The sequence below is a fragment of the Sminthopsis crassicaudata genome, chromosome 6 (genome assembly GCF_048593235.1).
Source record: "Sminthopsis crassicaudata isolate SCR6 chromosome 6, ASM4859323v1, whole genome shotgun sequence".
Taxonomy (NCBI): domain Eukaryota; kingdom Metazoa; phylum Chordata; class Mammalia; order Dasyuromorphia; family Dasyuridae; genus Sminthopsis; species Sminthopsis crassicaudata.
In genome coordinates this window covers 215,171,352-215,189,343 of record NC_133622.1, presented here as the reverse complement: position 1 = coordinate 215,189,343, position 17,992 = coordinate 215,171,352, and positions in this window count along the sequence as shown.

Here is a 17,992-nt window from a genome sequence, read left to right as displayed (position 1 = left end):
AAGAAAAAAAGGGGGGTGTAGTAAAGGGAAGGAGGTCGGTTCAGAAAAAGGGGAAGGAGTGATAAAAAGAGGGAAACTACATCCCAGGAAGAGACATAGAAAATACACCATATCTGAGGGAACTTAGTGAGGGGGAGAATCATTGTGTGAATCTTACTCTCATCAGAAGAGGCTCAAAGAGTAAATAATTAACATATTTGTTTTTCAGAGAATTTTCTCTCACCTCATTAAAAGGGGGGAGAGGAAAAGGGAAAAGGAAAAGGAGAATAAGTGAAGGGACTTGGAGGGAGGGGGGAGGGATCCAAAAAAAAAAGAGGGAGGGTTGTGCGGCACAAGGGGGGTCTGTAAATTAAATATCGGGGAGGGGGATCAAGGGGGTCAAGGGAAAAAAGCATAAGCTGGGGATAATACGATGGCAGGAAATACAGAATTAGTAATTTTAACTGTAAATGTAATGGGATGAACGATCCCATCAAACGGAGACGGATAGTAGATTGGATCAAAAAGCAGAACCCTACAATATGTTGCCTACAGGAAACACACTTAAAGCAGGGAGATACATACAGAGTAAAGGTAAAAGGTTGGAACAGAGCCTATTATGCTTCAGGTAAAGCCAAAAAAGCAGGGGTAGCTATCCTTATCTCAGATCAAGCAAAAGCAGAAGTAGATCTTGTTAAAAAAGATAAGGAAGGAAACTATATCCTGCTGAAAGGTAGCATAAATAATGAAGCCATATCAATACTAAACATATATGCACCAAGTGGTATAGCATCTAACTTTCTAAAGGAAAAGTTAGGAGAACTGCAAGAAGAAATAGACAGTAAAACTATAACAGTGGGAGATCTCAACCTTGCACTCTCAGATTTAGACAAATCAAACCACAAAACAAACAAGAAAGAAATTAAAAAAGTAAATAGAACATTAGAAAAACTAGGTATGATAGACCTTTGGAGAAAACTGAATGGCAATAGGAAGGAATATACTTTCTTCTCAGCAGTTCATGGATCCTATACAAAAATTGACCATATACTAGGACATAAAGATCTCAAAATTAAATGTAGGAAGGCAGAAATAATAAATGCCTTCTTCTCAGATCACAATGCAATAAAAGCTACATTCAGTAAAAAGTTAGGGGTAAATAGACCAAAAAGTAATTGGAAACTGAATAATCTCATCTTAAAGAATGACTGGGTGAAAGAGCAAATTATAGAAACAATTAACAATTTCACCCAAGATAATGATAATGATGAGACATCATATCAAAATCTTTGGGATGCAGCTAAAGCAGTAATAAGGGGAAATTTTATATCTTTAGAGGCTTATTTGAAGAAAATTGAGAAAGAGAAGATTAACGAATTGGGCTTACAACTTAAAAGGCTAGAAAAAGACCAAATTGTAAACCCCCAACCAAAAATTAAACTCGAAATACAAAAATTAAAAGGAGAAATCAATAAAATTGAAAGTAAAAAAACTATTGAATTAATAAATAAAACCAAGAGTTGGTTTTATGAAAAAGCCAATAAAATAGATAAACCTTTGGTAAATTTGATCAAAAAAAAGAAAGAGGAAAATCAAATTGATAGTCTTACAAATGAAAAGGGGGATCTTTCCACCAATGAAGAGGAAATTAGAGAAATAATAAGGAGTTACTTTGCCCAACTTTATGCCAATAAATTTGATAACTTAAGTGAAATGGATGACTTCCTCCAAAAATATAGGCTCCCTAGATTAACAGAGGAGGAGATAAATTGCTTAAATAGTCCCATTTCAGAAAAAGAAATAGAACAAGCTATTAATCAACTCCCCAGGAAAAAATCCCCAGGGCCAGATGGATTCACATGTGAATTCTACCAAACATTTAAAGAACAATTAGCCCCAATGTTATATAAATTATTTGAAAAAATAGGGGATGAAGGAGTCCTACCAAATTCCTTTTATGACACAGACATGGTACTGATACCTAAACCTGGTAGATCGAAAACTGAGAAAGAAAATTATAGACCAATCTCCTTAATGAATATTGATGCTAAAATCTTAAATAAGATATTAGCAAAAAGACTTCAGAAAATTATCTCCAAGATAATACACTATGATCAAGTAGGATATATTCCAGGAATGCAGGGCTGGTTTAATATTAGGAAAACTATTAATATAATTGACCATATTAATAATCAAATTAATAAGAACCATATGATCATCTCAATAGATGCAGAAAAAGCATTTGACAAAATCCAACATCCATTCCTACTAAAAACTCTTGAGAGTATAAGAATAAATGGATTATTCCTTAGAATAATCAGGAGTATATATTTAAGACCGTCAGTAAGCATAATATGCAATAGAAATAAACTGCAACCTTTCCCAGTAAGATCAGGAGTGAAACAAGGTTGCCCACTATCACCATTACTATTCAATATAGTACTAGAAACGCTAGCCTCGGCAATAAGAGCCGAGAAAAAGATTCAAGGAATTAGAGTAGGAAATGAGGAAATCAAACTATCACTTTTTGCAGATGACATGATGGTATACTTAGAGAACCCCAAAGACTCTGCTAAAAAGCTACTAGAAATAATTCAAAATTTCAGCAAAGTGGCAGGATACAAAATAAATCCACATAAATCCTCGGCATTTTTATATATCACTAACAAAATGCAACAGCAAGAGATACAAAGAGAAATTCCATTCCAAACAAATGTTGAGAGTATAAAATATTTGGGAATCCATCTACCAAAGAAAAGTCAGGAATTATATGAGAAAAATTACAAAACACTTGCCACAAAAATAAAATCAGATTTAAATAATTGGAAAGACATTCAGTGCTCTTGGATAGGCCGAGCGAATATAATAAAGATGACAATACTCCCCAAACTAATCTATTTATTTAGTGCTATACCAATCAGACTCCCAAGAAACTATTTTAATGACCTAGAAAAAATAACAACAAAATTCATATGGAAGAATAAAAGGTCAAGAATTGCAAGGGAACTAATGAAAAAAAAACTCAGAGGAAGGTGGTCTAAGTGTACCTGATCTAAAGCTATATTATATAGCAGCAGTCACCAAAACCATTTGGTATTGGCTAAGAAATAGACCGGTAGATCAGTGGAACAGATTAGATACAAAGGACAAAAAAGGGTACATCTATAGCAATCTAATCTTTGACAAACCCAAAGATTCCAACATTAGGGATAAAAATTCATTATTCGGAAAAAACTGTTGGGAAAACTGGAAATTAGTATGGCAGAAATTAGATATGGATCCACACTTAACACCATATACCAAGATAAGATCAAAATGGGTCCATGATTTAGGCATAAAGAGGGAGATAATAAATAGATTAGAGGAACAGAGGATAATCTACCTCTCAGACTTGTGGAGGAGGAAGGAATTTATGACCAGAGGAGAACTAGAGATCATTATTGATCACAAAATAGAAGATTTTGATTACATCAAACTAAAAAGTTTCTGTACAAATAATACTAATGCAAACAAGATTAGAAGGGAAGTAACAAATTGGGAAAATATTTTTAAAAACAAAGGTTCTGACAAAGGTCTCATTTCCAAAATATATAGAGAACTGACCATAATTTATAAGAAACCGAACCATTCTCCAATTGATAAATGGTCAAAGGATATGAACAGACAATTCTCAGAGGAAGAAATTGAAACTATATCCACTCACATGAAAGAGTGTTCCAAATCACTACTGATCAGAGAAATGCAAATTAAGACCACTCTGAGATACCACTACACACCTGTCAGATTGGCTAAGATGACAGGAACAAATAATGACAAATGTTGGAGGGGATGTGGGGAAATTGGGACACTGATACATTGCTGGTGGAGTTGTGAAAGAATCCAGCCATTCTGGAGAGCAATCTGGAATTATGCCCAAAAAGTTATCAAACTGTGCATACCCTTTGACCCAGCAGCGCTATTATTGGGATTATATCCCAAAGAAATACTAAAGAGCGGAAAGAAACATATATGTGCCAAAATGTTTGTAGCAGCTCTTTTTGTTGTAGCTAGAAACTGGAAGATGAATGGATGTCCATCAGTTGGAGAATGGTTGGGTAAATTGTGGTATATGAAGGTTATGGAATATTATTGCTCCGTAAGAAATGACCAGCAGGAGGAATACAGAGAGGCCTGGAGAGACTTAGGTCAACTGATGCTGAGTGAAATGAGCAGAACCAGAAGATCACTGTATACTTCAACAACAATACTGTATGAGGATGTATTCTGATGGAAGTGGAAATCTTCAACATAAAGAAGATCCAACTCACTTCCAGTTGATCAATGATGGACAGAAATAACTATACCCAGAGAAGGAACACTGGGAAGCGAATGTAAATTGTTAACACTAATATCTGTCTGCCCAGGTTGCATGTACCTTCGGATTCTAATGTTTATTGTGCAACAAGAAAATGATATTCACACACATGTATTGTACCTAGACTATATTGTAACACATGTAAAATGTATGGTATTGCCTGTCGTCGGGGGGAGGGAATAGAGGGAGGGGGGGCAATTTGGAAAAATGAATACAAGGGATAATATTATAAAATATATATATAATAATAAAAAAAAAAAGAGGCAAAAGAGACCTATTACAATTAAGAAAAAAGGGAGGAGGATGAGCATTGTGTGAACCTTACTCTCATTGTATTTGGCTAAAGAAAGAAGATAAGACATATTTACCTTCAATGAGAAACTTGTCTCTTCCTAAGGGATGTAGGAGAGGAAAAGGGAAAGGAAAGGGAGGGGGGGGAATAAAAAAGGAAGAGGGCAGATTGAGAGAGATGGTGGGCAGAAGCAAAACACTGAGGAAGAGTGAAAGGGATAAAGAAAAGAGTAAAGCATAACTTGTGGGAAAATAAAATGGTATGAAATACAGAGTTACTCATTTAACTGTCCATATGAATGGGATGAATTCTCCCATAAAATGGAAGCAGATAACAGACTGGATTAAAAGTCCAGAATCCTTCAATACATCTTTTACAAGAAAAGCATTTAAAGCAGAGTGATACATACCAAAGTAAAAGATTGGAGCAGAATCTATTATGCTTCAGGTGAAGTTAAAAAACTAATAATAATAAGCAAGAATAGTGATCCTGATTTCAACTCAAGTAAAAGCAAAAGGAAAAAAAAATAGATCTAATTAATCGAGATAAGGAAGGAAACTATATCTTGCTAAAGAGTACCATAGGTAATTAAGTAATACCAATACTTAACATATATGCACCAAGTGGTATTGCATCTAAATTCCTAAAGGAGAAGTTAAGAGAGCTGCAAGAAGAAACAGACAGCAAAACTACAAAAATGAGAGATCTCAGGAGAAAATTGAATGGAGACAGAAAGAAATATAATTTTTTCCATGGTGGTGAATGTAACCTATACAAAAACTGACCCTGTAATGTATTAAGATTCAAAAATGTGAAATTCAAATTCAGAAAGGCAGAAATAGTAAATGCATCTTTTCCAGATCATGATGCAATAAAAATTACAGGCAATAAAAGACCAGGGAAAACAAACTGAAATTAATTGGAAACTAAATAATCTAATCCTTAAGAATGAGTGGGTGAAACAATAAATCTTAAACACAATCAATAATTTTACCCAAGAGAATGACAATAATGAGACAACATACCAAAATTTATGGGATGCACCAAAGCAGTTTTTAGGACATGTTTTATATCTCTACATGATTACTTGAATAGAATAGAGAAAGATATCAATGAATTAGACATGCAAGTTAAATAAAATTATAAAAAGAACAGATTAAGCCCCCCCAATTAAATACCAAATTTGAAATTCTGAAAATAAAAGGAGAGATTAATAAAATTGGAAGTAAAAAAAAATTGAAATAATAAGTAAAACTAAGAGTTGTTTTATGATAAAATCAACAAAATAGATAACACTTTACTTAATTTGATTAGAAAAAGGAAAAAAAAATCAAATTATTAGTATCAAAAATGAAAAGGATGAAATTTCCACAAAAGGGAAATTAGAACAATAATTATGAGCTATTTTGCCCCAATAAATCTGATAACCTAAGTGAAATGGAAGAATATTTACAAAAATATAGATTCCTCAGATTAACAGAGGAGGAAATAAATTACTTAAATAGTGCCATTTCAGAAAAAAAAACAACAAAAAAAAACTTAAGTTATTAATTAACTCCCTAAGAAAAAAATCTTCAGGGCCAGAAGGATTTATATATGAATTCTGTCAAAAAATTTTAAAACAATTAATTCCAATACTATGCAAACTATTTGGACAAATAAAGAATGAAGGAGTCCTACCAAATTATTTTACAACTCAGTTTATGGTGCTGATACCTAAAGAAGGTAAACGCAAAACAGAGAAAAAAATTTGTAGACCAATAACCCTAATGAATATTAATACAAAAATCTTAAATAAAATATTAGCAAAGAGATTACAGTAAGTTATGCCCAGGATAATACAACATGACCAAGTAGGATTTATATCATATTCAGGGCTGATTCAATATTAGGAAAATTACTGGCATAATTGACTATATAAATAACCAAACTAACAGAAATCATATGATTATCTAAATAGATGCAGAAAAGGCATTTGATAAAACCCAACACCCATTCCTATTAAAAATATTAGGGAATATAAGAATAAATGGAGTTTCCCTTAAAATGATCAATAACATCTATTTAAAACCCTCAGCAAGCATCATATGTAACGGGGATAAACTGAAACCATTCCCAATAAGATGAGGGGTGAAGCAAGGTTGCCCAGTATCACCATTACTATTAAATACTGTATTAGAAATGTTAGCTTTAACAATGAAAGAAAAAAAAAATTATTTAAAGGAATCAGAGTAGTTAATGAGGAAACTAAATCATCACTCTTTGCAGATGATATGATGGTATATTTGGAGAATGCTAGAGAATCTATTAAAAAAACTACTAGAAACAATTCACAACTTCAGCAAGATTGCAGTATACAAAATAAATCCACATAAATCACCAGCATTTTTATATGCTACCAACAAAGAACAGCAGCAAGAGATACAAAAGAGAAATGCCATTATAAAAGATCTCTAGACAATTTAAAATACTTGGGAGTCCACCCAGCAAGGCAAAGTCAGGAACTCTATGAAAACAATTACAAAACGCTTTCTACACATTAAGTCAGATCTAATCAATTGGAAAGATAGCAAGTGCTCATGGGTAGGCAGAGATAATATAATTAAAATGACAATACTACTTAATCTACTTATTCATTGCTCTACCAATCAAATTCCCAAGAAATTATTTTATGGAGCTATAAAAAATAATAGCAATGTTCATCTGGAAGAACAAAAGATCAAGAATTTCAAGGAAATTAATGAAAAAAAAAATTCAAATGAAGGTGGCCTAGTTGAACCAGACCTAAAATTATATTATAATTCAGTGATGATCAAAATCATTTGGCACTGGCTAAGAAATAGAGCAGTTGATCAGTGGAATAGATTAGATTCAGAAGACACAATAGTCAATAACTATAGCAATGTAGTGTTTGATAAACACAAAGACCCCAGCTTTTGGGATAAGAACTCAATTCTGACAAAAATTTCTGGAAAAATTGGAAATTAATATGGCAGAAATTAGGCACTGAGCAACATCTAACACCCTGTACCAAGAAATGGGTTCATGAGTTAGACATAAAGAGAGGTAATATAAGCAAATTAGAAGAACAAAGGAGAGTCTACCTCTAAGACCTGTGGAGAAGGAAGGAATTTATGGCCAAAGAAGAACAGAGCACATCATGGAATGCAAAATGAATAATTCTGACTAAATTAACTTAAGATTGTGTACAAACAAAACTAATGTAGACAAGATTAGAAGAAAAGCAATAAACTGGGGAAAATTTTCATCCAAGCTTCTGATAAAGGCCTCTTTTCATATTTTCTAAAATATGCAAATAATTAAGTCAAATTTATAAGAATTCAAACCCTTCTCCAATTGATAAATTGCCAAAGAATATGAACAAATAATTTTCAGATGAAGAAATTCAAGTCATTTACAGTCATATGAAAAAATGCTCTAAATCACTTATAATAAAATGATACAAAAAGATAATAATGAATGTCGGAGACGATATTGTAAAACAGGGGCACTAATGCATTGTTGGTGGAGCTGTTTTGGAGAGCAATTTGGAATGTCCAAAAGGCTTCAAACTGTGCATACTCTTTGTTCCAGCAGTATTCCTATTAGGGTTGTATTCCAAAGAGATCATAAAGCGGGAAAAGGGCCCACATGTATAAAAATGTTTGTGGCAGCCCTTTTTGTAGTGGCTAGAACTGGAAACTGAAACTAGGGCTGTGTTGGAGAATGGCTGAATAATTTATCAGATATGAATGTGATGGAATATTATTGTTGTATAAGAAATAATCAGCAGGATAGTTTCAGAGAGGCCTTTATTTCATTTCTGCGTGACAACTGGATTTGACCCAGATTCCAACAATTCCAAGTAATACCTTGTAGAGTTAAGGTAAGTAGTTTTAGTGCTGTTGCAATGCAGAAAAAAACCTTGGAAATGTCCATAACCAAAAAAGCATTTACTGGAAGGGCCATGAAATGTTATCTAGTTCAACTGTCTCATATTAGAATTGACAAAACTAGGAACTAAAAGGTTAAGGCTTTGAGAAAATAAATTCTGTTTGTTCTAGGATTCATCTAACTATGTCTGGCCACAAGGAGGTGAATGTTTCAGCCACAGCAACACTAAGAGACTATTTCTTGAGGAAAGGGTCATGATCTCCATCAGTGCAGAGAGGCCCCTCAAGACAAAATCACAGATCCTTGAAGCATAAGCATTTTGCTCTCATGTTTCAATGTCATGTTTGTTATTCGCAAGCAGTAGTTGTTCCTGGTTTTACAGGAAAGGATTTGTCCTTGCCCTGCCATGAATGAAATGACACTGAAAAATTTCCAGTTATACCCAATTTATATTAAATGTGATACATTGCAACTTGCCACTATTGTTGAGAACAATTATTGCTGCTGCCTCTTTACCCCTCTCCACAAGCCCTCAGACTTATTACTTCTGGAACTTCTAACATTCCCATTCTCTCAACCCTGAGGTTAACATAAAGTTTGGCAGCCCACTGGGGGAAAAAAGTGACATACAAATTGTCATTTCCCTATGTCATCATTGGACAAGACAGCTTTTACTCCCCATTGGAGCTGCCACATCTTGGAATATTCTGATTTACATGCAACATGTCATGTCAATAGGGAAATGACGTGTTTTGAAATAATCTTCATTCTTGTTCTTTTAAAAAAAAAACACACATTTACGTACTCCCTTCTTTTCTTCCTACAGCTTTTGACAAGTCCTCAGTCACTATTTTCAGGAAGATATAATTAACAATGAAAGACCCTGCTTGCTCTGGAGGCCTCTTTTTTGATTTCTATTTTGGGGCCCATCTTGTCATTTGCTGTGAAAGGCCTCAGGTAAAAACATGGGTAGAGCTAAGAAAGTCAATGTCAATTCTCTGCTCCATCCTGGGAAAGGAACAATAGAAAGGGCAGGAGTGCTCTTATTTCTGACTATTCTCACAGCTGCTACTCCAGAGCTAGGCTCTTTCCAATTCTGAAGAAGCAAGATATATAATGGTTGGGATGCTGGATCTGGATAAAAATCCTTCTATATACTGACAGAGAAACTTACTTGCTGTTTTGCTTTGGGTAAGTCATTTAATTTGTCTCAGATTCTTCAACTGTAAAATGGGAATGATAGCCATACTTGTGATATTTAAAACAAACAAAACATTTAAATCATTCTGTCAATCAATGTACAGCATAAAAAAGTGATAAGTAGTACTCATTTTCCAGTATTGTCTTGGGCTACTCCACTACATGAATTATCAATTTGACTTTAAAACAATTTACTTTAAATAACTTGTTCATATTTTATTTTCACATCCAGACACTATCCACTTTGTCTCACAATTAACTATCATAAAAAGAAGGGAAAAATAATGAAAAAAGGGGGGTTATATATAACAGTATTATGACACACCCTAGCCCAAAATAGTTCATTCCCTCTTTGCAGTGAGAAAGGAAGCCTATTTCTTTATCTCTTTATCTAGGGATAAAAAATTGCTTTCTCTATTTTCTATAAGCCATTCTACCTTCTCCTAAGCATACCTTTTACTTTCTCACTTCCCTAAATTTGCTCAGATAGTTTTCTCTTTTGGAATGCCCTTCATAATCCTTTATACTTATCAAGAAATCTTTTAAAACTTCATCTTTTAAGACCCAGCAGTCATGGCTAAGTGGTTCTGGTAGCAGATTCAAAATTTATTATTCACAACATTCAAGTTTGAATCTTGACAAGTAGGGATGTTTCTCATTTTGAAAGGCGGCTCAGTGAATCTAAAGTAGCCTTCATTCTGAAGATGAAAGGCAATAGGTTTTGGTCATGGCTTTGCTATCTCTACTACTTAAGTAAGCTGAATCATGACTTTGAGCCACCTTGCCACCCCTCTGAAACTCTGGTCATTCCCTATTACTTTGAGTGACAAATTTGTAACTTACTCTGTTTCACATGAAAACTCTTTACTATTAGACTATTCCTACCTATGCCATTTTATTCGACATTATTTCTTTCTATATACATGATCTACTAAGCCATATGGGTCTACTTGCTATTTCTATAATACATTGCTCTATCTCCCTTTTCCAAACCTTTGTTCTGTCTGTCCTCCATGCTTGTAATGTTCTCTTTCTTGAATTTTTAGAATTTGTTTCCTTCAAGGCTCAGCTCAGAAGCATTCTCTTCTTCAAGAGACCCTGTCCTGGTCTTGAGCTACTCATGTCTTCTTACCTCATTTGTTTTGCTGTCTGGTTTTTTTTAATCATAATTTTGCATGCTACTTTCCCCTTTAGAAAGCAAACACCTAGAGGGATGGAACACCTCCATTTGGGTCTCTGAATTCTCAGCAGTTAGTACATGTTTAACATATGGTAAATACCTAAATAAATGTCAATTGACTGATGAGTGGAGAATTTAGAAGGCAGCTTACAAGTATACAATCCAAAGCCACTCTGACTGGAAATGCCCACTCAAAAAGATAATGAAATTCTACTATTAGAGAATTTCCTTTGATTATATTGTCTCTTTGCTGGCACTTATAGCTAAGCAGGGCCTGGAGTTTTTAGGAAAAACTGACCATGGAATGGTGAAGTAAGACAGACCTACTAGGAGTTAAGGACCATGAAATCTAACATTCGCTGGGCCCCCAACTAAACTAGACCCTTACCATTTCTGGGTCTCAGTTTTTTTCCCATTTAAAAAAAAATGATGCAATTGAGTAGTATAGTACAGTACTAGTATTCGATATATTAGGGAAAAAATTAATCAATACATCCAAATTCAAATTCCACACCTGACTATTTCTGTAAGTCTTAGACAAGTCCCTCAGTTTCCCTGGGTATCCATTTCCTCAAATGAAAAATGGAGGGCTTGGACTAAATATGTTCCTTTCAGATTCTAAATCTTTGATCCTATGACTTCATGGTCCCTCACATCTATTTCAGATCCAATTTCCTATAACATGGTATTGTAAATGAGGTGAGAATAAGCATAAAATTTATGAAAGACAGATCTCTGAGGGTCTATGCAGTATGTGAACAGGACAGTCAGGAGATGGGAAAAAGGTAAAAGAGAGGGAGAAAGAATGAGAGAGATAGACAGAGAGACAGAGACAGAGAGACAGACAGAGAGAGACAGAGAGAGACAGAGAGAGACAGAGAGAGAGAGAGACAGAGACAGAGAGACAGAGAGACAGAGACAGAGAGAGAGACAGAGACAGAGAGACACACAGAGAAAAAATAGACCCTGAAAGAGGAAAAGAGAGAGAGTTAGAGACAGAGAGAGACAGAGACAGAGAGACAGAGGAGAGGCAGACATACACACAGAGAAAGACATGCAAATATGCACACATAGACACAGAGATAGAGACAGAGACAGATGCACTCAGAAAGATGCACATAGAAGAATAGAGAAATTCAGATTGAAGATGGAAGGGAAGTAAAAATAAACATAATCTTCATGCAATTCCTACCATAAAAATGAGAAAAAGGATCCCACTTGAAGGAATGAACATACACAAACATACACATATACATACACATGATTTTCTTAATGGAAAACAACCTAAAAGTGATGGCTGCTGTGGAAAGGTCCTAAAAACTGAATAGTAAAGGGAGAGAAGAGGATGGCATTTCAGGTCAAAGTAAGAAAGGAAAATGATGGATTTAAAGGGTTCTTTTGTGCCCTTCTAGCAAATCTAAAGAAACTTTAGGTAGGTCCAGATGCCCTCTCTCTTATGGGTGTGCTATTGTTCTTGTCACTCTTTCCTAGAGTAGCCTGATCAGAAGGAAATATTATGAATGGACCAAGAAGAATGATAGCTCATTAATTTCATATTTTTCTTCAGGTGATCCTGGGTTGAGGTTAGGAAACATGGAGATATCACAGCTATCTTTATAAGACCATACTCAGTAGGTATTATTATAAAAAAAAAACAAAAAAACGAAGTGAGTGGCTAGTGGTTTTTTGGAAGCTGTATGAAACTGGACAAGGTAGAAGCGATGTGCATAGAAATTCACACAACACATCAAACAATGCAGAGGAATAACCATAGGAGAGGAAAAAGCAAAGTCAGTTTGATTCTGAGAAGAAAAAATCAATTGAGGGAAAACTTGAAGTATCTTTATGTTTTAATAATATAATCCTCATAAAATAGCATATTATATTCATAAGGGTTTTGAGAAGCTAGTAATTCAAGGTATTACTTTAGTTATGCTGAAGTAAAAAATAACATAGAAGTCATTCTAAAGTTGCCTCAAATTTGAGGCATGGGATATTTTTTGCATGGGATTTCCTTTGGCAGTCAATTATCCTCCACTATGGGGCTTTGGATAGATCATTCAAGCATCTCCTGGTTTCAAAAATATTCTAGCCATTTTTGGTGTGTTTTTTCCAGTTGTGACCACTTTGAGGTAAAGGCATTTATGTGTACCAAGTCTCTATTCAAGTTTATTGGGTCCTTCAAAAGTCAGACCCCAAGATATCACCTTGGAGGTTCGTCTAGTAATGATTTTACATCCAGTATGATCTATCATTCATAACTTTATTGTTTTACTAGAACATATTTCAATTCCCTCAAGTAAAAGTGGGTCTTATGGTAGTTAAAATGTAGTTCGAACAGGACACATCAAACAAAATCTAGAGGATAAGGAGGTAAAAAGCAACTGATTGTAAGATTCCTTGTGGATACCAAAATCTCATCTTTAAAATCCTAAAGTTTACTTATATAATCTTCTTGACTACAGGACCCATCACTAGTTTCACATCAATCTTCCTGGGGGCAAAGTTAACTGAAGCTACCACAGCTTCAGTTTCCAATAGTAGAAATTGGGATAAGGGTTGGAGTTCCTATAACAGCTACATAAATATGAATTATTGCTATTATGTCATCATCATCAGTCTCATCTGGACATTTCCATAAATCCACTACCCTTAGAAAGAGGTACTTCTGGGTACTGGTAGATAATATGGTCACTACAATTTTAAGAAAATGGCCTTCATCTTTCATCTAGACAAGAAAAGACAAATATCAGGAAAATAAGCCTTATCCTTGTAGTTCCTGAAAGAAGGACAGTGTCAAAGCTTCTTAAAAAACAAAACACAAAATAGTCTAAAACAAAACAAATAAGCCAAAATAAAGTACATTTAGTAGCAGGCCAGACACGAAGAACTGTACAAGACTTGAAAGAGCTCACACCCTGTAGGAGCTTAAGGTCAAGAGAAGAAGAAAGACTAATATACTGGGAACAATTAAGAAATAATTAAGTGCTGAACATATATAGTTGATATTTATGTCAGCTTTAAGGTTTCTAATATACTCTACATATATAACTGAATTTGATACTCAATATTAATAGTGTAACTATTATTTTCTCCCCATTTTGTAAAAATGGAAAAGGATGCTCAAATAGGTCAAAAAGTGAGTTAGTATCAGAAGTATAGTTCAGATTGAGGTCTTTTTCATTTCTTCAAGTACTTTTCCAGTTTGTCTAGACTGTACTGAGTCTCAAAATTTCAGATGGATTATATACTACTTCCAGGAGACAAGACAGTAAAGTAAGTAGGGAATCATTGTGACTCTCCCAAGTTCACCTCTGGCAACCATAAAATAGCACCCAAGACAGGTCCTGCATTAGCACATTTAGCAAGGAGAACAGAGAAACAATCTGTTAGCCCCCAAAACCTGGAAGGTCTGCAGGAACAGTCCATCTCACTCAGGTAAAGGGATAATCCAGGACAGGAAGCCTCTCAGAAAGCTGACAGCAATTCTACTGCACCAAAGCTTCAGGTGATACTGAGCCCTAGTGTGGTGGGGCAGGCAGCAGCCCAAACCAAGATCCTCTATCCCTAACTAAACACAGCCAGAGTACCTGGATGACTCCAGCTCTAGGAACCACTGTATGCTTTTGTGTAGACCTAGATAAATAGCCATCTGCCAGTGGCCAGACTCTATGTTTTCAGCACAGCTCCAGACAAACAGGCATCTATCAGCGGCAAGAGACTTTGTGTTTCAGTAGAGCTTCCGGCAAACAATCAAGCTCTAGTGTCCAGACTATCACACACTTCAGTGTCTCCAAGGAAACACCGAAATACTCCAGGGGACCTCAGCACGCATCAGACCCTAGGATCCCAGCTCAGCACTGGGCAAGGTATTAGACTCCTAGAACCTGCAGAAACACCAGCTTCCCCCACAATTCATCAACATAGCACCAAACAGGAGGGTCCCTTTGGATCTCAGGAAAAACATCAGTGTAGCACAAAGTAAATAGCCAGAGCTTGCAGCCATTAACATAAGAAGTTTGAGATGGTACTCCTTCCAGTTGGGGAACAGAACTCAAATTGAAAAGAAAGGAAAAATATAGGGGGGAAAAGAGAGGGGGAAAGAGAAAAACAAACAGACAGATTGAGAGGAGTGAGGGATGGAGGGAGGGAGGAAGGAAGGGAAGGAGAAAAATGGCCAAGACAACAATAAGAAGAATCTGATCATGAAATTCTTATTATAACAGGGTAGATTAAGACACAAACTCAGAAAACAGTATCAAAACACCTAGGGGCAAAAGACCAATAATAATAGGAAGTAGTCTCAAATGTAGAAAGAACTATGACGAATTCAAAAAAAGTATTTAAAAGTGATATAAGAGAGGTAGAAGAAGGATGTAGGAAAATGAGAGTGAAGGAAGAGAATTATGGGAAAAGAAAGAATCAAGAGCTTGGAAAATTGCTTTAAAAGTAGATTTGATTAATGATGGAAAACGAGACACAAAAATCAGTTAAAGAATAGAGCTTAAAGAAATATAATTTGTCAAATGGAAAAAAATACAGAAAACTAATTGATAAAATTAACACCTTAAAAGTTAGAATAACCCAGGTGAAAGCTAATGATTCTATTAGACATCAAGAATCAATCCAGAAAGTCCAAAAGAAAAAAGAAAAAAAAAGATTGAAGGAAATGTAAAATAGCTCATAGAACAAAAACAACTAATTTAAAAATGGTTTGAAGAAAAATAATATCACAATCATTAGACTACCTGAAAACCATAATCAAATGAAAGATTAGGACAGAATTTTTCAAGAAATAATTAAAGAAAACTCTGATGCTCTAGAACTGGAATAGATATTGAATGAATCCACCAACTACCTCAGGAACATGATCCCAGAACAAAAATTTGAAGAAACATTGCAGCCACATTACAGAATTATTAAGTCAGGTACAAAAGTTACAATTGGCCAGAAAGAGACAATTCAATGTTGTGGAGTTATAATCAGGATTGCACAGAACCTGGAGATTAAATTAAATCTAATGTTACATAAAAATTAGATGACTGAAGGTCATGAATATTTTGGAAGGCAAAGATGCTGGGATTACAAGCAAGGATCACCTAGCCAGCAAAATTAAGCATAATAGTTTCAATGGCTAGTCAATGAAATAGAAGGATTTCAATCCTTTATAAGGAAAAGACCAATCCTAAGTCAAAAATTCGACCTCTAATATCAAGAACAAAGAAAAGCATAAATAGTAAAAATAAGAAAAGAAAACATAAGGGATTCAATAGAGCTAAACTCCTTATATCCCTACACAGGAAAATAATACTTATAATTTTTAATAATGGTATCACTAATAATATAGCTATAAGGAATATACATAGAACACATGGGTATAAACTGAATTAGAAGGAATGATATAAAATTATGGAATGAGAAAGAGTATACTGAGTGCAGAAGGAAGAAAGAGTTAGAATAATGTGAATTATTTCATATGAAGAGATGAGATAGACTTGGGTGATCAATGAGATTCACCTGAACCTAACTCTCATATGTATTGGCTTAAAGATGAAATAATATACACAATCAATTGAATACAGAGTCTTACCCAACAGAGAAGTAGGAAGGTAGGAGATTAAGTAAAGATGATGGGATAGAGACTGATTGAAAGAAGGGAAGATTAGGGGAAGTAGTAGAAAGGAGGAGATATGAGACAAAGAATAAAAGTAGCAAAAAGAGGAAGAATAGAATGGAAGGAGATACAAAGTAGTAATCAGAATAATGAATGTGAATGGGATGAATTTTCCCATAAAACAGAAATAGATAGCAAAGTGGATCAAAACCCAGTATGTTGTATGTTGTTTTGATGAAACTTACTTGAAACTGAGAAACAAACAAAAAGTAAAGGTAAGAGTCTGGGGCACAATCTATTATGCTGCAGCAGAAATAACAACAATAAAAAAGTAGAGTTATTAATTATAATCTCAAACAAAGCAAAAGCAAAATTTGAACTAATTAGATGAAATAAGTAAAGAAATTTACATCCTTTTAAAAGCATCATAGACATTGAAGCAATATCAATTCTAATATATATATATATATATATATATATATATATATATATATATATACCAATTTATATATAGCATCCAAATTCTTAAAAGAGAACTTAAGTGAATTATAGGAAGAAATAGACAACAAAACTACACCAGTGGGGATCTCAACTGCTCTCGGAACTTGATAAATCCAATTAAAAAAAAAAAAAAAAAAAAAAAACATAAGCAAGAAAACAAACTAAAGAGTTCAATCAAATATTTGCAAAAAGATATGACAGTCTTTAAAAAAAAAAAACTGGGAACAGAAGAGAATGTACATTTAATTTAACAGCAATGGCATATATACAAAAATAGACCAGGCAATAGGACATACGAACCTCAAAACCCAATATATTAAGGCAGAAATATTAAATGTAATTTTTTCATATCATAATGCAAGTAAAAACTACCTTCAACAAAGAGAAACATAAAGATAAATTAAAAGTTAATTGGAAACCAAATAATCTAATCCTAAAGAATGAGTAGGTCAAAAAAAATCATAGAAACAATGAATGATTCATAACAAGAATTAAAACAATGAAACAACATAGAAAGCTTTATGGGATACACCCAAAGCAGAGCATAGGAGAAAATTTATTTCTCTAAATTTTTACATCATAAAAATGAAAAAGAACATATCCACGAATTAGGCTTGCAACTAAAAACATTGAAAATATACAAAATAAAAATTCCTGGTTGATCAATAAAATGGAAATTCTGAAAATCATAGGTGAGATTCATGACTGAAAGGAACAAACACAAATAACAACAACATACTTCTTGAGCTCATGAAAAATTCTAGTAGCTTGTTTTATGGGGAAAAAAACACAACAAAAATAATATAGATGTCATTGGTTAATTTGATTAAAAAGTAAGAAAAATACTAAGTTTCCAGTATCAAAATTGAAAAGGGAGAAATTACCACTAATGATTAGGAAATTAAATGCTAACTAGAAAATATTTTCCCAACTATATGCCAAAAAATCTGACAACCTAGGCAAAATTGATGAATATTT